At 37.1% G+C, this 23,194-nt stretch overlaps 1 protein-coding gene and 2 long non-coding RNA genes across 3 annotated transcripts in view; 1 reads left to right on the forward strand and 2 right to left on the reverse strand.

The window, feature by feature from the left end:
• Positions 1-23,194, reverse strand: part of LOC133613447 (uncharacterized) — a 56,975-nt gene that overhangs the window by 21,786 nt on the left and 11,995 nt on the right. The gene's annotated exons all lie outside the window — the stretch shown is intronic.
• On the reverse strand, positions 17,490-18,408 carry LOC140679327 (uncharacterized). Its single transcript, XR_012050777.1, has 3 exons — positions 18,342-18,408; positions 18,200-18,261; positions 17,490-17,816 (listed from the first exon to the last, which is right to left on the reverse strand). It is a non-coding gene; the product is annotated as an uncharacterized lncRNA (long non-coding RNA).
• On the forward strand, positions 20,891-23,159 carry LOC140679344 (uncharacterized). The gene is made up of 2 exons (XR_012050803.1): positions 20,891-21,145; positions 22,190-23,159. It is a non-coding gene; the product is annotated as an uncharacterized lncRNA (long non-coding RNA).

Here is a 23,194-nt window from a genome sequence, read left to right on the forward strand (position 1 = left end):
AAATATTGTTTCCGTCGGCGGAGTGCACCTTGAATCACGGCATTATTGTGAAGATTTTGAAACCGCAAAAAGTAGTTAACAAGATATTCAGCACTTTTTATCAGCACTGCCTACAGGGCCAAAATAATAATCAATTACTTTTATCAATATTTAAATCGCGATTATTAACTATGTTATGTAAAACACATTTTTATTGCTCTATCTATTTTAAACAAACAGTATGTGAACAGGGCAAAAGACAAAGGGCTAACAAAACATAAATATGCCATTGCTGAGTGCGATCCTAAAGTGCAAAATAAGATTATGCACAAAATCAATCATCAATCAAATGCTTTATTAGTTCCCGAGGGGAAATTCAGATTTTCAGCACATTCAAGAGCAGACATACAGGGAAACAGAACAGGAACAAACACGGGTCAGCCAACTTCTGGCGCCCCTTAGAAAGGTGGGAAAAAGGTCAACACTGTGGGGGGGATGAGTAAGAAAAAAGGTCTGGTCTCAGACTGGACTCCTGGGGAGAGGGTCCAGACTGAGGTCAGGAAAAAAACTCAATAGTCATAAGCACACAAACATGTTACATAGAATCCACAAAACGTGCAACAGAGGGGAGAGACTCGGGGCTACGGTGGCAGACTGCTGCTATCTAAAGCGCTGCTCAGCCATCCATCACCCCTTAGGGGTTCAAGCGGTGATGAAGGCGTGGGGTGTGAGTGGGGGTGCGTGTGTGCATATGCCCATTTTCCAGGGTGTAGTGTTGTTGTGTCTATAGGCCTGGAGTCGCTCTGCAGGCGTTACGAGCAAAGTTCAACTCCTCGGTGTTGTTGAAGGGTCAGAGCAGGTATCACTGAGGTGTCCTCGGAGGATGCTTTCAGAACAGCCTTCTTCTGTTATGAGCAGCGTCAAGGCTATTTGAGAGAGTCGAAACGTGGATAAGGATTGCTGTTTTTCAAGCGAGCAGACATTTTAATGGCTTGTCTGATCAAATCGTCCATGCTGGCTGTCAAGATGATACATTTTCGCATTTCAGTAACATCTCAGTGACGTGATCCAACTTACGATTCAGTTCAGAAATCACCAGTCTGTGTTCCCAAAGCTTGACCCATGCCTTCCATTGCTGCGGGCAGCTTTTGGGCTCCTTGAATGGCTGCCATCGTCTTCCGAATTTGACGATACCCCAAAGCAATGCCCAGCCCAATCAGCAGATGCCCTGCGATCACGGTTCCAAATAGGTAGATGTCTTCCACGTCCTCCACGGAAAGCACTGAGAGGCACTCATTCTTCATTTCACCCAGGAGTCTCTCATGCACCCCGCAGCAATTGTTCCATCAGAGCAGATACTATAAAAGGAACACACTGTACTGCTCACAGTACATATAGGACATATAGCATTGCCAATTAAAACACTATTACATCCATTACTTAGGGTAGTCGGTACTTTGGGCAACCTTGCTTTTGTAGCTGTTTGTCAGCGCTTTGCATCGGAGGTGGGTGGCCCGCTCTGTGAGCAACCATAACGCTATTTGTATTAATAGCTTCACGTTGCGGGGGAACGATGGCGGTTGAGGAAAAAAGGAAAATGTTTTTAATGCTTAACTTGTCGCCAAAACTCGATAGTTTTTTTTGGATGTGCGCACCAACGGAGCTTTGCCGTGCATTTCCCGGGTTTGCGGGGACGAGCGGGAGGATGCCTAGAGAACGGCGAGGCGTGCGGGTGTTTTCCACGGTTAAAATGTGGGTCGCTCTACGGGAGAAAGGCACAAAAGTAATAATGCATTTATTTTTCTTAATATTTACGGGAGGTACAGGCGATTTGCAGATCAAGTGTCAGTCACCCTCTCATTCACTCTTACTTGCTCTCACATGAGTCCACTGTCTTTTGGTTGCCCCCTGGTGGCCGACTGGCTGTTGATGGTTTTAGTACTTGAATTGATATGCAGTAGAGCCTGATTTTTTAAATGGTAATATCGCCGACAATCACCCTCAATTAATCGTTAATCGTGATCACAATTAAAATTCAATTAATTGTGCAGGCCCAACTGCCTTCATCCTCTTGGACATGGAACTGAGCAGAACTGAACGTGCTGTTACTGCAATCTTCTTCTACTCCCTCAAGTAGAAGACATCCCTGCTGGAACTACTGAATGTTAAACATTTTGTTACCTTCTTTTCTTTATTTCCTTTCATTTATTCCTCCTTCCATCATCTTTCTTTCCTTTTCTTCCTTCCTTTCTTTCATCTTTCTTTCCTTCCATCCTTGTTTCTTTCTTTGTTCCGCCTTCCATCTTCCTTGCATCATTCGTTCCTTGTTCCTTTGAATCCTCTCTTCCTTTATTCTTCCTTTCAACTTTGAATCTTCCTTTCAACTTCGAATCCATTCTTTTCCTCTTACCTTTCATCTTCCTTCTTCCTTTGTTCCACCTTTTAATCCTTTCTTCTTTCTTTGTTCCTCCTTTGATTCCCTTCTTTCTTCCACTCGATGCTCCACAATTGTGTTTAGGTGTGTAGGAGACTAGGGATGGGTACCAAATTCAGTACTTTAGTAGACACCGACCGAATTCCGTGGGTACTACTGGGTATCGATTCATGTAAAATGAAAACAGTGTCGACTATCAATTCACGTAAAATGAAAACGGTGTCATATTTCTGTGGAGAATGCATATATTTTTAAGTGTTATTTCTTTATCCATAGTCATGTTTAAAGCAGCTAATAATTTCACATATGTACACTTTGGGTTTTTACTTTATGGTCAATAGTAAACTCTGTGTTTCACCTTGAAGGCGCTGGAATGTCTACTGGGAGTAAATTGTACTCCCAGTACAGTGAAAATCTGTATTTCTTTCTGGACGGGAAGGGCTGTTCTCGCACTAAATAAACTGACTCTTTTCATGTGATTTTAGATCGCTTCATGCTGCTGCTATTGTTGCACTGTAAGGGTTGGTCTCCTAAAGCTTAAGTAAAACTTGGCCAAGTACTATTCTGTCTCGGTGGTCCTTCTTACTCAACATGTCATACTTGCCAACCTTGAGACCTCCGATTTCGGGAGGTGGGGAGCGAGGTCGGGGGCGTGGTTGGGGGTGGGTCGGGGGCGTGGTTGGGGGCGTGGTTAAGAGGGGAGGAGTATATTTACAGCTAGAATTCACCAAGTCAAGTATTTCAACGTGAGCTGAGACCGTCTCTACACAAATCCCAGTATGTAACGTTATAAAGGGCATAAACGCGCCAGTGACATACGATTTGAAGTCGTTTTCTAATATATATCCACCTCTTTACAATTGGTGAGATATATACTCCTCACGAGGGTGATTTGGCGGAAGATAAGGTGCCTCGAACGCCGAGTGACTAATTGTTCGCCTGCAACCATGCCACAACGTGGAACAAAGGAATCAAAACGCGCCCGGGATCAATTGTCCTCAAGTGAATTGGACGAAAATGCAACGTTTACTCCGGACGATCGAAAAATGTTGCAAGTTATGGTTCAAAAACTTGACATTTTAGATGAACTAAAAACTGACGTTTCAGAGCTGAAAAAATCAGTCGAGCACAATCACTCTGAAATGATGGAGATAAAAAAGGAACAGACAACGCTAAAAGTTGAGTTAACAAGCCTGAAACTCGAAACTACAAGACTGACAACGGAGAACGAGAAATTAAAGGCAGACTTGTTGGAACTCCGCTGCAGGAGCATGCGGGACAACCTGCTAATCATGGGAATTAGCGAAGATGGAGGAGAAACTTACGACATTGCGGAGAACCTCGTCAGAACCTTTCTGCAGGAGCAACTCGGCATCCCGGAGGAAAAAGTTAAGAGGATCCAGATGGAACGAGCACACAGGATTGGCAGACGCAAGGAGGATGCTAAACCAAGACCTATGCTTGTAAACTTTACTAACTCCAAATGCAAAGACGAAATGCTTGCTCTCTCTAGAAGACTGAAAGGCACTAAATTCTTCATGACCAGTCAATATCCGATCGAGGTGGTGGAGAAACGACGTAAGTTAATTCCAATTATGAAGTCCTTTAGGCTGAAAGGACAACAAGCTCGTCTTGTTGTGGATAAACTGTACGTTAACGGTGAGCTGTACAGAAACATGTGAGGAATAATAACAATGTCGCGCAGTGATGACGTCATCGCAACATCACCATGGCGACGACTTGACGGATATAAATTGACATTTTGTTTTTGGTGCTTTATAGTTTATTCTGGGACTGGACAATGTAGTTAGATGTTGGGAAACGGTCAGCGAATAATATATTTTAGGGGTTATGTGTTTGTTTGTCTCGTGTGCTGTGGTGTGAATGGTGTGTTTGTGGGTTTAGTAGAGGGGATATTGGTTTCCTTGGAAATAGCAAGTGATGCTGTAGTTTTTAGTTACAAGATTTTCATGTCTATGAAATGTATGGTATTAAGAGAATCAATCAAATATATTATGAATTTACTCAGGTCATATGGTTAATAGGAATGATAATGAAGTTGGAATAATTAGTTATAATTGCAATGGTCTTGCAGACAACAGAAAAAGAAAACTTATATTTATGTGGCTGAATGAAAAAGAACAAGATATTTTTTGTCTTCAAGAAACTCATTCAACAAAATTAGATGAAGAAAAATGGAGAAAAGAATGGGATGGTCCGATTTTCTTTTCACATGGTCACAGAAATTCAAAAGGTGTTATGATTTTGATTAAAAAAGCTTTTAATTTTCAATTTAACTCTATGGAAAAAGACCCACAAGGACGCTGGTTAATATTAAATATGATTATTCAAGGTCAAAAGATGTGTGTTTTGAATCTGTATGGGCCAAATGTTGATGAACCTTCCTTTTTTGAAGAAATAAGTGACATGTTGCAAGAACAACAAGGGGAAATTATTGCTGTGGGGGACTTCAATGTTGCTTTGGATACGGTTCTGGACCGAAAAGGGAATTTTTCAATGAATTATCATCCTCAATCTTTACAAAAAATTCAAAATGTTATGGATGCATTTGATTTAATTGATATCTGGAGATTCAAAAATCCTAGGTTAGTACGGTATACATGGAGAAGACAAAACCAGGCAAGTCGTATTGACTATTTTTTGATATCATTTTCATTGCTAAATAAAGTGACTGCAATATCAATCGATGATAAATTACGTTCTGATCATAATTGTATAGGATTAAATATTGCAATTGAAGAAAATACACGTGGGCCCGGATATTGGAAGTTTAATCAAATGCTTTTACAGGATGAAGAATTTATTGAAAAAACAAAGCAATTTATTACTGACTTTTTAAAAAATAATGTAGGATCATCAAATCCCCAAATAGTCTGGGAAGCCTTCAAATGTTGTTTTAGGGGAAATGCCATTTCGTATTCTTCATGGAAAAAAAAAAAAACTTAAAATGGCAGAACAGGAATTAAAGAAAGAAATTGAGGATTTACAAAAAACATTGATAGTAATGATAATCCAACTAGTGAGCAACTGAATTCCTTTACAGCCAAACAAAAGGAGTTAGCAGATTTAGTTGAACAACAATTATTGAAAAGTTATGACTGCAACAGAGCAATCTGGATGAAAAAAGGTGAGAAGTGTTCAAAATCCTTTTTAAATATCCAAATAAAAAATCGTTCTAAAAAGAACATTTCCAAGCTTATTAAAACAAATGGAAAGGTATTGGACACACACACTACATTGTTGAAAGAAATGGAAAATTACTTTAAAAATATTTTTTCTAATCCGGTAATTCCTCCAGAAATTACACATTTTTTTCCAGAAAATTATGAAAGAAAATTGAATTCAGAAGAAAGCCATTCATGTGAAGGCCTCATTAGAGAGGAAGAACTTGTGGAAACTGTTAAATCCTTTCATCCAGGGAAAACCCCAGGATTAGATGGAATACCTATTGAGGTTTATCAAGTTTTTTATGAAGAGCTTAAGAAACCATTGCTTTCTAGTTTTAATTACTCGTATAAAACAGGTTTTTTGTCTAATACTCAAACAGAAGGTCTTATTTCTTTACTATTGAAACAGGAAATAAATGGTCAGTACAAAGACCCAGTTTATCTAAAAAATTGGAGGCCAATAACACTTCAGTGTTACAATGCTAAGATACTGGCAAAATGTTTGGCTACACGACTTAAGTCTGTTTTGTCAAATATTATTCACCAAGATCAATCAGGTTTCCTACAAGGAAGAAACATAGGAAACAATATTAGACAGTTATTAGAAATTATAGAAAATTATAATATGGAAAATAAAAGAGGATTAATTTTTGTAGCTGACCTGGAGAAGGCATTTGACAAAATTAGCGTAGATTTTATTTGTAAAAGCTTAGTTTTTTTCAATTTTGGCAACTCCTTATTACACTGGATCAAGACGCTATATAATAAAACTAACTGTAGAATTATTAACAATGGATACATCTCTGGGACAATACCGCTATTAAGAGGTCTAAAACAAGGGTGCCCCTTGTCTCCATACTTATTTATTATTGCTATGGAAATATTGGCGATTAAAGTTAGATTAAATGAAAATATTGACGGGCTCATTAATAATAATATTGAAAGTAAAATAACAATGTATGCAGACGATACAAGCTTCTTTATCAGCCCCAATCCCCATTGTTTGCGGAACCTTCTTGATCTTTTGGATATATTTTCACAGCAATCTGGCCTTCAGCTTAATTATGATAAATGTAAAATGTTAAGGATCGGAAAACTAAAGGGAACGTCCTTTCGAATGGAATGCAAAGTGCCTGTTTTGTGGACAGATGGTCCAGTTAATATACTTGGTGTTGTTGTCCCAGAGAATCTGGAAGACCTAGGCTCAATAAATTATGATAATCGACTAAGAAAGCTGGACAAAATTATGCAATTATGGAAAGGGAAATCCTTAACCTTGTATAGTAAAATATCTATTGTCAACTCGTTAATTGTTCCTCAATTTATTTATTTGTTTTTGTCATTACCAGCTCCATTACAAAACTTTTTTAAGATTTGTGAGCGGAGGGTCTTCGATTTTGTCTGGGACGGCAAACCAGAAAAGATTAAAAGAAAGGTTTTGTACAATGAGTATGAATATGGGGGCCTGAAACTTCTCAACCTTGAAGCTATGTGTCTGTCTTTAAAGGCATCAATTGTTCCAAAGATGTATTTCAACACTGAGTGGTACACAAGTGTCCTGTTGGACAAAAAACATGTATTTTATCAAAAGAAATTGTATCCTTTTTTACAAGTGATCCCCTCCCATTTTTCTTATGTAGAGAGTCTGCTGGGAAACATGGCGGGGTTCATAAAGGAAACAATCCACTCATGGTGGTGTTTTCAATTTTATGTGCCAGAAAAAAGAGACGATATTTTGCAGCAGATAATATGAATGAACTCTAATATTGTAATAGATGGAAAGCCTTTCTTTTGGAAAAATATGTTTGAAAGAGGAATCATTTTTGTCAATGATATTATAAATGAGAATGGTAAGATTATGAAGTATGAAGAATTTATAACTATGTATGGTGATGCTTGCTCAAGCTTTTCATTTAATCAACTAACTGGAGTCATTGGGAAAAGATGGAAACAAATAATTAATTATGGAACTACTAAATTATTAGTTTGTAAACCTCTAATAAGAAATTCGAGTTGGCAAAAAGGAACTAAAATAAATAGAAAAATATATAAGTTTTATTTAATAAAGAAATCTTTGAAGGCTGCCCCATACAACACATTTGGAAAATGGGAGGACTTTTTTGACTGCCCGTTGCCGTGGGATGCCATATTCAAACTAATCTATAAAACTACTATTGATGTGCAAAATCGTTATTTTCAAATTAAAATTATTTATAACTTCTTACCCACGGGGAAAATGTTAAAATTATGGAATATGACAGAGTCAGATGACTGCCGATTTTGTTGTCAGGAGTCTGAATCCACCCTGCATTTGTTTTGGTATTGTCATATTGTGTCTTCTTTTTGGGTGGAAGTTGAAAAAATGTGTTTAAGGATTGGTTTGTTTATGAAGCTTGATGTGGTTTCTGTTATTTTGGGAGAGTTCATTGACAATCATGATTTAATCAATTTAATTATAGTACTCGGTAAAAGGTTTATTTTTAAGGCCAAAAACAGATATTCACTTAGTATTACTTTCTTTAAAACATTTATTCAGTATTTTTTAACTTTAGAAAGTTACATGGTTGAAAACGATAATGATGCCAAAAAACATAAAAAAAAGATGGGAAGTCCTCAAAGGCTTATGTTGAAAGTGTAATTATTTATAGATTATATACTATCTGTTGTTGTATTCCCTAACTTTTAGTGACCTGAACATAAGCTGGACTGTAAATACTTTTTTTGTTTTTGTTTTTAAAATGTAATTTTGTTTATAGATTATATGCAATCTGTTGTGTTCCAAAATTTTCTGTTTTTTTTTTTGTTTGTTTGTTTGTTTGTTTTCTCAGTGTACATGAATGAAGGTGTGTGTTGCTGGACCCGACTTGGACATTATCTGGACTGGACCTGGTTTAAAAAAACAAAAAAAACAACCTTTAAACAAAGCTAATTTCATTTACAGCCAGGTCTGGTGAAGATAAGGTCCTTTCTTTCTTTTTTTATTTATTTATTTTATTTTTATTTTTTTATAGATAGGATAAATAAATATTTTCTTGGATAAAGAGGAAAGTAAACAATATAAAAATAATTACATAAGGGAGAAAAGGGAAAGAAAAAATAGTAATTAAATGAAAATGTTAGTGGACCAGCAGCACAAACAATCAAGTGTGCTTCAGGGACTGTGTTGTGTCCCTTGCAGAAGTGTTGTCCATGTTGTGGAAACCAGAGTATTGTTGGCAGACAGAAACAACCCCTTTTGTGTGAGTGGGTGTGTGTGAGTGTGAATAGGGGAGGGAGGGTTTTTTTTTCTGGGTTGATGCACTAGTTGAAAGTGTATCGTGTGTTTTTTCTATGTTGATTTAATAAAAATAAAAAAATAAAAAAATAAAAAAAAAATGAAAAAAATAAAAAAAAAGAGGGGAGGAGTATATTTACAGCTAGAATTCACCAAGTCAAGTATTTCATATATACATATACCTGTATAAGAAATACTTGACTTTCAGTAAATTCTAGCTATATATATATATATATATATATAAATAAGAGAAATACTTGAATTTCAGTGTTCATTTATTTACACATATACACACACATAACACTCATCTACTCATTGTTGAGTTAAGGGATGAATTGTCCATCCTTGTTCTATTCTCTGTCACTATTTTTCTAACCATGCTGAACACCCTCTCTGATGATGCATTCTGCTTCGTCTCCTTGTTGTGTGCGCAGTTGCGCGGGAGATTTTCGGGAGAAAATTTGTCCCGGGAAGTTTTGGGAGAGGCGCTGAATTTCGGGAGTCTCCCGGAAATCCCGGGAGGGTTGGCAAGTATGACATATGCCATCCAAAAGAACTTGGGATTGACCAGTGTGTTTTATTCCCTGAGAGGAAGACTGGTCGCACGCAACAATACCTTTGTTGCATGTGATGTTACGTCCGGTTTCAAACTCGTCACGTTGGGTTGCAGACTAAACACCATCTCACAGACTTAGCCAAAGTAATGTTGCAATTTTCAACACCAAAAAAGCAAGTTTGCTAGGTAAAAAACACTTAAACTTAATGTAAGGCTCCACTCTTCCAAAATGCGCTAGCTTGATGCTAATTTACATTGGATTTGCTTCTTTTTTTTTTAGCGATAGTTCAACACCTCCAAATTTGGTCAAGGAAACTACAACTGAGATGATTGTAACAATCAAACAGCTGGTGTGTAATAAGCACAATATTTACAGTATGAACACTTTTTAGGACGCCACATAACTTTTAACTTCCTAGTTGGACAACATAGCATAGATAGCCTATACAGTACTGCCATCAAATGTCCTGGAAATGGGACTGATAATAAAACAACTGGACAGCAGTTAACATTTTCAGCTCATTTTTAAATGCTACATTAAAAAATAACATGTTATAATCAAACAATTAAAATGTATTAGCACACACAAAAGTACTGAAAATTGGTACCGTTAAGAACCAGTATTGATTTCTAGGTACCGTATTGGTTCAAATGTGAACGGTAGCCATCTCTATACTGTAATTGTCCACTCCATCACCTCCCTCAGCTTAAGACACTTGTTGTCTTTCAGGGCTGTTTGGACTTCTTATCATGGGTAAAAAAAATACTTCCATGTTGGGGGAAAAGTTAAAAAAAAGTCGAAATTCATCTTATCTGAAAATGAAGCGCATCTTCCCAGCATTCATGCACACCCGTGCTTGACTGCAAGCAAGACACGATGATCTCGCCACTCACTCACTTGTGTTGACAGAATTTAAACATTTAATAGAAACGCAAATTCTTGGTGTTCTTGTTCTTCCAGTTTGGTGTGTGACAGAGGACCAAATGTCTGTCCTTTCAGAGATGCGAACACGTGCCTGATGTTTCGTAATGAAATTGTTGAACATGTGTGAAACCAATTCATCATAACCATATATGGTAAAACAGCTCCTGATTCCACAACATTCGTATTCCTCATTTTAAACCCGGGTTGTCCAAACGTTTTGCAGTGAGGGCAGAATATTGAGAAACCTAGAATTCAGGGGGCCCACTTTAAGACTTACACATACGCATATACTGTATGAATAGATAGCTCTATTTGTGCTTATTAATTTGTTATAAAAGGGGTGTTCGGATACAACTTTTTCAGTTTTGATACCATACCAATATTGGAGTAATAGCCAATACATATGTATATTGTGGCTATATGTGTCTTAAATCTGTCTTGTCCAGCCACTCAGACAAATCATATTGTTGATGTACATACCCATACAGGTTTACTTTGGAAAATAGAAGTGTTGGATACGTCTCTTGTTGCCTTATTTGTATTTGACTTTATTAAATGTTTGGGTAGAATTTAATTAGACAAAACCAGTTTTCTTTTAAATAATATAGAAAAGTATCAGAGCTGTTTATCTATTTTATGGAGGAATATGTTAAATGTTATTAAAAAGTATTCATTTTGAATTAAGAATCGATTCTGAATCAAATTGTTACCCCAAGAATGGAATCAAATTGTGTGGGGTGTATATACATTTAAATATATGTATATACACATATATATGTACATACATATATATAATATATATTATGTATATATATATATATATATATTTTATGTATATACGTAAATAATATATACGTATATATTATATATATATATATATATATATATATATATATATATATATATATATATATATATATATATATATATATATATATATATATATATATATACATATATATATATATATATATATATATATATAAATTCAAGTTTTTTTGTTTACTTGAAATTTTACTTTATTTTGCTTTCAAAGCTCATTTTGGTCACTTCCCTCATTTGCCAAAAGGGGGCACTAAAAACCTATTCTTCTGTAGAGTTAATAATCGTGTGTGCCACTGGAGGTCTCTGTTTTTGCACACTGCGGACCTCATTGGACATTTCTCGCCTTGCCTGCTGCTTTGCATCTTTGTCATGTCTTCATCTTCTAGTCTGAACAAGCCTGAAGAGAACAGCAGCTCACATTCAAGCCAACAAACTTTAAAACGGAAGTTACAACAATGGAGGACTTCTGAGAAAACTGCTATGCCACTGATTCCAAAAAAATGCCATCCCACTGATTAATACAACTACATACAAATAGTGCATTAATGTTCAAGCTGTCACCAAACACAAACTGTGAGTGTTTAGCCACACAAAGTTCACACTGTGCCCTCAACATGTGTGCGTCATGTCTGGAGCTGCAGCAGCACATTCTTGTCTGCAAACAGGAGCCTTTTAACGACTGCAGGAAATGGACGCACAGCACTTTTTATCTCGCAACCGCAAAGCTTCCACGTAACAAATCCAGCCACGCCTTGAGGCTGCAGCCGCAGAAACACATCGGATGTTTATCATTAGGACCGTTCCTTCAGGGTTTGGTCTCTTCAACTGGAACATGTTGATGCCAAGACCAAAAGTCATCGCTGAAGGAGGATGCGGAAAAGCCTCAAAGGACTTTCAAAAACCAGAAAGGTGACGCAGAAAAAAGGCAGAAAGACATGAAAGCAAACACAGAAAGACAAGAAAGGCCTTAAAAGAGTCGGCATGTGACCACTCCGAGCGTTCAGTCTTCAAAGTGAAAACAGCAGCCAGGACATTAAAGTCCGCCACGGTCGAATTAGAACCATTCCCTGCTGGGATCCCTCCAGTGACCCCTACTGAACCAGGATCTGAGACCTCATTAGAACTCTAGCACTTTCTAAAAAAAGGGGTATCCAAAGTGCGGCCAGGCAGGTATTAAGGGCCTGAAATACTTTATTGTATTATTCCACTGCTGCACATTCTGCATTGGTTAATATCAGGGATGTTCGATACTACTATTCATTTCCCATCATGATACTGCAACTCAGCGGATCGTCCGATACCAACAGCATAAAATCAGACGCTGGTTGACTATATATTAGCTTGTTAGCTTACTTCGTCTTGAGTGAACAATGACAATTCAAAAGAGACGAAGCTTGTTGTTGCATCCGGAAGCATTCACTGGCACTTTTATCGCAAATGTTGATCTGAAATCGGAGAAGACACCCTGTGAAACAGAGTGTTATTGGACCGGGAAGCATTCAACGTCACTTTTGTAGCAATTGTTGATCTGAAATCGGAATGGAAGGCTCCTTGTGAGACAGAGTGTTATTGGACCGGGAAGCATTCAACGTCCCTTTTGTCGCAAATGCTGATCCAAAATCAGAGGAGAAGTGGTCGTGTGAGCTGGAAAGTGTTATTGGACTTGGAATCATTATCGCACATGTTGATCTGAAATTGGAGTGGAAGGCGTTGTGTGAGACGGAAAATGTTATTGGACTTGGAATCATTCACCGTTACTTTTATCGGAAATGTTGATTCGGAACTGGAGCAGAAAGTGTCGTGTGACATTGACTGTTACTGGACCTGGAAGCATTCACCTTCACTTTTATCGGAAATGTTGATCCAAAATCCCAGGAGAAGGCGTCATGTGAGACGGAGAATGTTGTTGGACATGCAGCAGTAACTGTCACTATTAAAGCAAAGTTGATCCGAAATCGGAGGAGAAGGCGTCGTTTGAGAGAGAGAGAGAGAGAGAGACAGAGACTGAGACTGAGACAGAGAGAGAGAGAGAGAGAGAGAGAGAGAGAGTGTGAGAGTGAGAGAGAGAGAGAGAGAGAGAGAGAGAGAGAGAGAGAGAGAGAGAGAGAGAGAGAGAGAGAGAGTTATTGAATCAAACGATCTGAAATTGGAAATAATGTAGTACAAGCCGATCAATCACAGTCTTTAAAAGATTCATCACCAACACACTAGGTACGATTTTTTGGGGAGGCGCACGTCACGCTACGCAGAAGGGTTTGTAGTGGGAGGAGCAAGACGACGTAAACATGGAAGCATAACCCAGGCTTGAGCTAGCTACTATGTTACAGTGCGCACATCTGAATCACGATTCTGGATACATTCAAAACTTTCAAAGAATAGATTTTTTTAAAGTCATTTTTTTCAGGCCATCTTCGCTCTTACTCGCTTATACGTCCCAATAATATATTGCAAGAATCGCACTGAATTCTTGCAATATATTGCCTTTTCAATTGTAAATTGAATCCTCAACAATGATCCAGCAAAATGAGCAAATCATGCCAACAGTCCGTACACCAGTTTGTTGAAGTTCGTTAAACACAAATGACACTTTTATGCTGAAAATAATATAATTCTAATGTTAAAAACATAACTTAATAAATTATTGGGTAACACTTTAGTATGGGGAACATATTCACCATTAATTAGTTGCTTATTAAAGTAACAAAGACTTAATTTAGAGTTATTTAGAGACTAGGGGAACATATACGGGTTAGGGTTACTAATAAGCAATAATTATGAGGTTATTGAGGGAAGACTCTTAGTTAATGGCTTACTGGTTGTATAATAAGACCATTCAGAATAAGGCATTAATAAGTACATAATAACTAATTAAGAGCCAATATTTTACAAATTTGCATGTTAATAACCCACTAATTAATGTGTGTTCCCCATACTAAAGTGTTACCAATTATTGTTTTATAAATAAAAAATATTATATAAATTTTTTCAAAAAACACAAGCAAATCTAAACAAATCACACCCATATAGAAAGATTTAATTATTTAAAAGCACACTAATTTTGTATATTACGTGTAAAAAAAGACAGTTTAGTTGTTATATTTGGTGAATGAATAATTATGCAAACATGTGTCGTCACTTAGCTACAATTTTCTGTATGCGTCCCTTGCTGGGAAAGGTTTGGACCAGCGTCTTCATTACAGAAAGATGTTTTTTTTTTGAACGAACAAGCCTCGGTCCAAACAGATCAAAATGTTAGCATGTGTAACTCCGCTCTCATGGTTCATCATCCGCGGTCACGCTCGCGACAGTTCTTTCAGGCAACTCTGACCTCTGACCTCAGGTTCTTGAGGTGTGACATTTTGAATGTTCACACTTTGTCTTGGAGGAATGTCCACCCCCGACTTCAAAAGACTAATAGTGGACCATGTCAGAGCTCTATTGCTTGTTCCAGACATACATAATGTAAAGGAGATACTAATTGTGTCAATGACCCAAAATAGGTTGTTGACATAAACATCATGCACAATTTATTTTTACGTTAGCTAACAATCAAAAAATGAAAAGTGTATTTTGCTAGTTGCTGTGGTAAAATCCAGGAAAATACTGCCATGATTTTATTTTGAAGCTTCCTTTGCACCGCTGTGTGAATGTTTTAATAACACACGTCACCATAAACCGACATGTTTCATAGAAATAAACCCTTGGACTATAAATCGACGTCGATTTATAGTTGAACCTGGTGGTCCACAGAGATGGGATTATTTTATTGTAAGGAGTAATTATTAGTTTAAACCTGAAAATCATAGCTTTTGATACTTGGCGCCATCTTAGAAGTATGCTAACTTTTCTCATGTTATCATGCTAACATCTTATGCTCGTATTTTAGCTCTTTTTTTTTTACTTTTATCCTAAAAACTATGAATTTTGATACTGCTAACTTGTAAGTATGCCAAGTGTTCCCATGTTAACGAGCTAAAGTTTGCATGCTAACGTTTTATCCAAGGTTTTTTAGCTAATTTAATGTTTAATTCTAAATATCATGGCTTTTTCTACTTGACACCATCTTAGAAGTATCCTAACTCATCCTATGTTGACATGCTATCGATAGCATGCTAAATTTTATGATTGCATTTTGGCTGAGTTTATTCTTTTGAGCCTAAAAATCATGGCTTTCAAAAAGGCGCCATCTTAGAAGTATGGTAACTTCACTTATGTTATCATGCTAATGTTTTATGCTAGCATTTTTTCTAGTTGTATTCATTTGAACCTAAATATTATTGACTTTGATACTTGGCGCCATCTCAAAAAAAAGGTGACTCTTCTGATGTTATAATGCTAATATTATAGCTAATTATATTAATATAAACCTAAAAAACAAGGATATTGATACTTGGCTCCATATTAGAAGTATGTTAACTTTTGTTGCTATCATGCTAACATGAGCATGCTAACATATCATACAACCATTCAGCTAATTTTGATAATTCAAACCTAAAATTCATGGATTTTGAGACTTGTCTACATCTTGCAAGTATGCTAACTGTTCTCATTATAACAAGCCAACGTTAGCATCTTTAGCTTGAATCAACCCCGGGCCAGAGGTTCAAAGCACAGATAGCAAGCCCATTAAAATTTCTACGGGAATTTTCTAGTTAATACTACAGTACAATTTGAATATGACAATTCTGTCAAGGTTTATGCTTATTTTACTCAGAATAAAATAAAACAAGATGAAAAAAGCTTTTCATTTTCTGTACCGTTACATCAGATGTTAGAATCTGTCTGGTTTGACAGTGAAACCACGTGGAAGAGCGGATGATCAAAGCAGCGTTGAAGCAGATTGTCGTCATGTCAACACGGCTTAACGCTGCGCAGCACGCCACGTTTAACCTCCCGTTAACCCAGAAGTCAGGGGGAGGACTGCAGGTTTCCTGCTGCGATGTTTGTGTTCTCCGACGAAGCAGGCAAAGGCGGAACACGTATGTGTGTCCTTTTGACACTACATCTGCTTCTGAGCTCCATCATCCAAACCACATCAAGAACCTGCCACATAACATAGAAAGCGACCGCGGTGAAGTCGGTTTCCCGTTAGATATTCGCCTCTGAAGAAACAGCTGCTCGTATATATCCAAACACAGTCTATAAAATACTGCTGTGTATAGGAGTTTGTTAAAAAATATATAGCTTCTCAATAAAAGACCAATAAATCTTCAACCAAGTCCAATAAATTAAGAAAATTAGAAACATTCTTTTCTAATGTTATAATTTATTGGATTTTATACACATTTTTAATGCAAAATAAATCTAAATATTTTCAATAGCTTCTATGTCATGTGACCCAGAAGCTTAATTTCTATTGATATTAGTAGTACTAACCTTGTAGTATCATGCACACTTTCTTTTCTGATTTGAAGTTTTACAAAATTTTATATACCGTATTTTTCCGACTATAAGTCGCAGTTTTTTTCATAGTTTGGCCGGGGGTGCAATTTATACTCAGGAGCGACTTATGTGTGAAATTATTAACACATTACCGTAAAATATCAAATAATATTATTTAGCTCATTCACGTAAGAGACTAGACGTACAAGATTTCATCGGATTTAGCGATTAGGAGTGACAGATTGTTTGGTAAACGTATAACATGATCTAATAACAATAATAATAATAGATGTTATTTGTAAAAAGCACTTTACATTGAGTAAACAACCTCAAAGCGCTACAGTGTATTAAAATAAAAAGATAATAAAAAATACATAAAAATAAAAACTAGAACAGCTAAATAGCTAAAACTAGTATACATATATCTAAAAAAAAAGGCTTTTTTTAAAAAGGTTTTTTTATGTTTATATATATATATATATATAAATACACACATATATGTTTGTATATATACATATATATATATATATATATATATATATATATATATATATATATCGTCAGGGGGACGAGCAGCGAAACCTGCGAAACAGGCTTGTAGGGATGATATAGCCTCTTGTGTTTTTTCCTGACCTGACATATATTCCGCTCTAACCCGGTATTGAGCACTGTATAACGGATAAACCACAGAAACCTTGACTATATATATATATATATATATATATATATATATATATATATATATATATATATATATATATATATATATATATATATATATTAAGGGTGTAACGGTACACAAAAATTTCGGTTAGGTATGTACCTCGGTTTAGAGGTCACAGTTCGGTTCATTTTCAGTACAGTAAGAAAACAACAAAATAAAAATGTTTTGGTTATTTATTTACCAAATTTGTAAACAATGGCTTTATCCTTTTAACGTTGGGAACACTATAATAATTCTGCCCAAAAATAGAAATAGCTCTGTGTGTGTTCCAATTCAATTATTTAGTGTCTCTGGATCTTGTTTAAATCTCAGCTCAGATAATACAGTTCTTGGAGAAAGGTTTTGGAGAGTAAAGCAGTACAGTCCATGTGCTGCGGTTAAGGGTGAAAATGTGTAGAGGGTTGGCTCGAGAGCCTCTTACCAGCCCAGACAGAACAGGTGGTGGGGTTCCTGGCTGGAATCTCCCAAGAACGATCCTTGGACTCAATGCTTTTTTTCCTTAGCTCGCCATCATAAAGAGAAGCCTGGCCTGTGTAAGAACCAGGACCATCCTTATAAATTAACGTGTACACAAATCAAATATCTTCATTAAATAACACTAATTGCATTATAAAGTATTCAGAACAGGTTCTAGTCTTTTCCTCAATATTGTACAATATAAATCAACAGAATCACAATATGCAATAAAGTGCTAAAATAACCATTAGCAGCATAAATATGACCTATACAATTAGGTCAGTGCACTAAACGTGCTAATTGTCAAACACATTCAAAAGTACATTCAATACACAATAGTTATCATTGGTTCAAGTCATAAACCTTGTATATGGACGATTGAGAAATATGCCACAAAGACTGTTGTAATGAAACAATGGAAGAAAGACTAATATATTTTCATAAACATGGACTCACCAACTCCGCTTCTACAGTCACACACAGCTTAATGACAAAAAATCCGGCGCTGGTAGTTGGCTCTATAAAGTTAACAAATAGGCATTTAGTTTAGAATCCCATTAGCACAATATTTCGGGTGAAAACGAGAATAAAAACCTACCTCAAGCAGAAATACATTCTGTCTCCCATCACGTCCTGTCTACTGGCCACTTCCTGCTACCGGCTTATAAGCACAGCTGATTGGACTGCGACGGTCACGTAACTAGGGAGATCTGCGCGCTCTCCCTAGTCACGTGACAAAGAGTAATAGATAGCAAGAGCCTAATAGTCTCCGCAAAAGTATGTATTTGACAACTGCGTTACACCAGCATGCCGTGTGTTGTGCCTTGGTGTGCATTGTTTACACAACGTGCGGTACACTACTTATGTCCGTCCGTGCAGTGCGCTACTTAATATGTTCGTGTGGAAACTCGTTCGGTACACTTCCGAACGAACCCCCCGTACCGAAACGGTTCAATACAAATACACGTACCGTTACACCCTTAATATATATATGTATATATCCTATACAACAAAAAAGTATTGTAAAAGTTAACGCGAGGATAACGCCTTAACTATAAATTTTAATAACGGCACTCATTTTTTTAACACTTCCTTTTTGACCCTCGGGCGGTGCCTTAGCGGGGGAACTTGGCTGCAGTTCACTTGCTACTGATGGGCCACAAGCGAGCAGAATTCGACAAAAGAAAGTCTACCCTATGGAAATATCGGGTTCAAAGCCATGGCAAGTTGTTCTCTCGACAAGAAAGGACTATTTTTCACCGGGAGAAGAGACAACATCCCTGCAGCAAACACCTGCTGTGCATGTCGTTCTAAAGGTAGGTGGTGCTTCACTTCCGCGTTCAGATTAGGGTTAAGGTGCAGTGATAGCATGAGCTCAACAAAAATGAACTAAAACCAGTCCTTTTTTCAAAAGCTACCAAGTCATTTGATCTAGGAACTTAATTCCACTTGATTTGAGTAGAATTGTAATGTTTATTTGTTAGTTTTAAAGGATTTTATTTGAATTTTGAATATTAAATCCATGGCTTTTTTCAAATACACTGTAAAAACTCTTTCAGTGGTATTGTCCATTCTACTTTATTTTTAAAAGTATATTTATTCCAATAAATCAATTTATTTTTATTTTTAGAGTTTTTGAGTTATCCATAAGTAAAAAGTGTGAATATTTTCGTAACTTACTTTTTTATGTGATAAAATTAATTTTATTGGACTTCCAACATAAATTGATTTAGAAAAACTCAGTTCAAAGGTTTATATCAGACCTAAAACGTCAGGAACCGCCCACCTGCATGCAGCTGTGGAAGAACAAGCCCAGACACGTTTCTTCACGGAGCCCAAGGAAAACACTTTACCGAACTCATGTAAGTAACAATTTATATTGTTAAAAGTCAGTATTTGCCAGGATTTAAATGTATACATTTTCAAAAGCATGGTTCAATGTTATATTTAGTTTACTACTTTTCCCGCCGACCGCCATTTCGAATGTACTCTTACCTCCAACAGCTCATTAACTTCAACCAAACATTGTTTATAGCTGTGAAGTTTATAATTAGCGTTTTCTTTGCGTGGTAGTTTAATATTTTATTCTTCAGTTTATAAGCAGCCACATTAAAGCTGCTTAACTAGCTTGCATTCAAAGTTGCTAGCAGCTAGCTAGGTACACTTGACAGAGCTATCTGAAGCCCCCTCAGACCTGCTGTCCATGCACACTCCTAGGCAAAACGCTACTCTTGTAAGAATAACACTCATTGTGTAAGTCTCAATCTCAACATCCTCCCCCCCCCAAAAAAATAATCTCACCAGTAGTCACCATTTAAAGGTTAATTTTTCAAATTTTTCTTCCGTGGGGGCATGCCCTACTGTTGCTAGGTTACCAACTTAGACCACCGTGGCTACAAAAAAATCTAGAGGAAATATTGCAAATGAGTATATTAGGGTGTAAAAAAAACAACGATATAAAGGGCTCTCATCAGGCTTATATATCCAAGAGGTTAGACATGAACCATAACTTGTCTTTTTTGTTCTCTCTCTCCAATGACAGATGGGATGGCCCTGTAAGTTGTGCAGCACTGTTGTACCAACCAAGAGTGACATTTTAAAGTATTACAGACTGCACCATGGGACCTTTGGACACAGCCATTCCTTGCCTTGCATTCATGTAGGTTGCCCATGCTCTTATACATCCCTTCGCTCTCATCTGTCAAGATGCTAGACTTCTCCTCTCTGACACCACCGCCAGAGTCTAGCTCCACTCCCACCACGGTATTGGCCTTCTCTACCAACTTGTCCAGTCTGTTTGCGTCCCTCGCTCTCAGCCCGCTGCCCCAGCAGGCCACGGCGTACAAGAAGGCGCCTGCCACCACCGACTCGTAGAACATCTTCTATTCTATTCTATTCAATTATCATTCTATTTTTCCTGACCAAGTTTCCATTGTGACTTGGACATGACATACTAGACTCACTTTTTGCCTGAAAATGTATACTAATACCCTTAATATCAGTAACAGTCAACATTTGTTGTCTTACAGATTAATGAAGTGTCCAAAGGTGCACTGCTGTTCCACTGGAATCAACATTTATGTCCCAACTGGACAGGTACACGCCAAAACTCCTGGAGCTCTTCAGTGCAAAAGGAGGAGTGACTGCAGCGCATCAAGAACTTGTTGATGGAACTGATACAGGCGAGTTAAAAGTGGTTTAAAAGTTTAAACTGAATCTGTAATCATGCTCTAATAACGGTATCACAGATTTGGAGTAAAATTGCCAACAAAATTCATTTATTTATTATTCTTCTCTTAACTCTAGGACCCAAGTGCCTCTGCAGTGAAGAAGAGAGATGTGACTGTGAGATGCCTCATAGAGTACATGGAGAGAGTGGACAGGAGCTAATCTCTGACTACTGTAAGTATTGTTTAAAAGCAGGTTTGGATCAGTCTGATGTACAAGCTTAAATTGGGTTTACTTTTATGTGAACTGACTGAACCAGTAGTTGTCAGGTGGAGGTCGAGTATGCAGCTAGTTGGCAAGAGCCCCAGGATAGCCAATTAGCATAGCACCACAGAGTGATGCCTTTCTGTCTTGTGTTTCTGTTTCCCTAAAAAAACAATGCAAACAAAAAATACTCCCCTTAAAACAAGCATTAAAACATTTACTATATATATATATATATATATATATATATATATATATATATATATATATATATATATATATATATATATATATATATATATATATATATATATATATATAACATATTACTGTTTGTTTCCCATCCATCCATTTTCTACCGCTTATTCCCTTTTGGGGTCGCGGGGGGTGCTGGAGCCTATCTCAGCTACAATCGGGCGGAAGGCGGGGTACGCCCTGGACAAGTCGCCACCTCATCGCAGGGCCAACACAGATAGACAGACAACATTCACACTCACATTCACACACTAGGGACCATTTAGTGTTGCCAATCAACCTATCCCCAGGTGCATGTCTTTGGAGGTGGGAGGGGCCTATCCCCAGGTGCATGTCTTTGGAGGTGGGAGGAAGCCGGAGTACCCGGAGGGAACCCACGCAGTCACGGGGAGAACATGCAAACTCCACACAGAAAGATCCCGAGCCCGGGATTGAACCCAAGACTATTCAGGACCTTCGTATTGTGAGGCAGATGCACTAACCCCTCTTCCACCGTGCTGCCCTTACTGTTTGTTTTAATTTCTGGTGGTTCTATTCAGGTTTTTTATATGCAAATTAGAAATGCCAATAAGAAACATGTGGCTGGAAATGCATCTATTGTACCAAGTTTAATGTACAAGATCTCAAATTAGAATTCAAAAGTTTTCAAAATGGTCTTCACAAAAGTAATCATTATCTGAATTAAATCACACAACTTAGATTACTGTAAATATAAATTTGGATGTTTGTTTTTTTAATTACTGTTTTTGTATCTCAAAGGGAACTGCAGAGACCACTGTTCATGAGGACCTGGAAATAAAGAATATGAGCATCTACATCTGTCGTGAGCCAAATGCAGTAGGAATCATCATTGAGGGAGTACCAGTCCTTACTCATCTTGGAAACCTGGCCAAAGCATGCTGCCTACTTCTGGGGTTGACGTATGCACTTAATCTTGAGTATCCATCCAAACTTTCCAAAACATTTGAGGTGTTTCAAAGACTTTTTGTGGGACTTGACACACTGCGCCCAAAACCAACCCCCAAATTCATGACTCTCAAAAACAAGCTTCTAGCTTAGGCAGTGAGCCATGACTGTCAACTTGCACTTTTGAACAGCTATTTTCTTGTGTCTGTTCAAAATCATTATACATTGTTCATTGAATGGAATTCTTCAGAATGTTGTAACGGTTTGTCCTGTTCAGGTTTTTTACAAAGCTCCAGGTCATCGTTTCTGGTGTGTAAATTAAGTTTTTTTATGTTTTATACACACTAAATTGCCCCACTGTGAAGTTCCAGCTGGTCAGAAGGAGGGATATGTGAGTTGTTTAAGTTAAAATGTTTCAAAATATACACACTGAAAGGCACTACAGTGAAGGTGTTCTGCTTGTGAATTGTTACAGAAGTACAGATAATCTTAATGTTAAATTGTTTTAGCAAGAAACTGTACTGTGAATGTTCTAAGTAAAACTTGAGATGCTGAGGTCATGCATTCTTTTATGCACTAAATACTGATGTTCTTGACTGTTAATACTGTCCAGCTTATTGACAGGTTTGGATATGGCTTGTGAAAATGTTTTAATATGTATACGGTTAAAAAAAGAAAACTACTGTGAAGGTGTTCTATACAGCACTTTAAAAAGTTGAGGTCATGCATTCTATGCACTAAATATGGATGTTGACTGTTCATACTGTCCAGCTCATTGCCACTGTTTTTATATGGTAATGATTTAATAAAGGTTGGAATTTGATATGTCTTGATTTTTTTATTATTATTCTAAGTAAT

The sequence above is a fragment of the Nerophis lumbriciformis genome, linkage group LG13, assembly GCF_033978685.3.
Source record: "Nerophis lumbriciformis linkage group LG13, RoL_Nlum_v2.1, whole genome shotgun sequence".
Lineage (NCBI taxonomy): Eukaryota > Metazoa > Chordata > Actinopteri > Syngnathiformes > Syngnathidae > Nerophis > Nerophis lumbriciformis.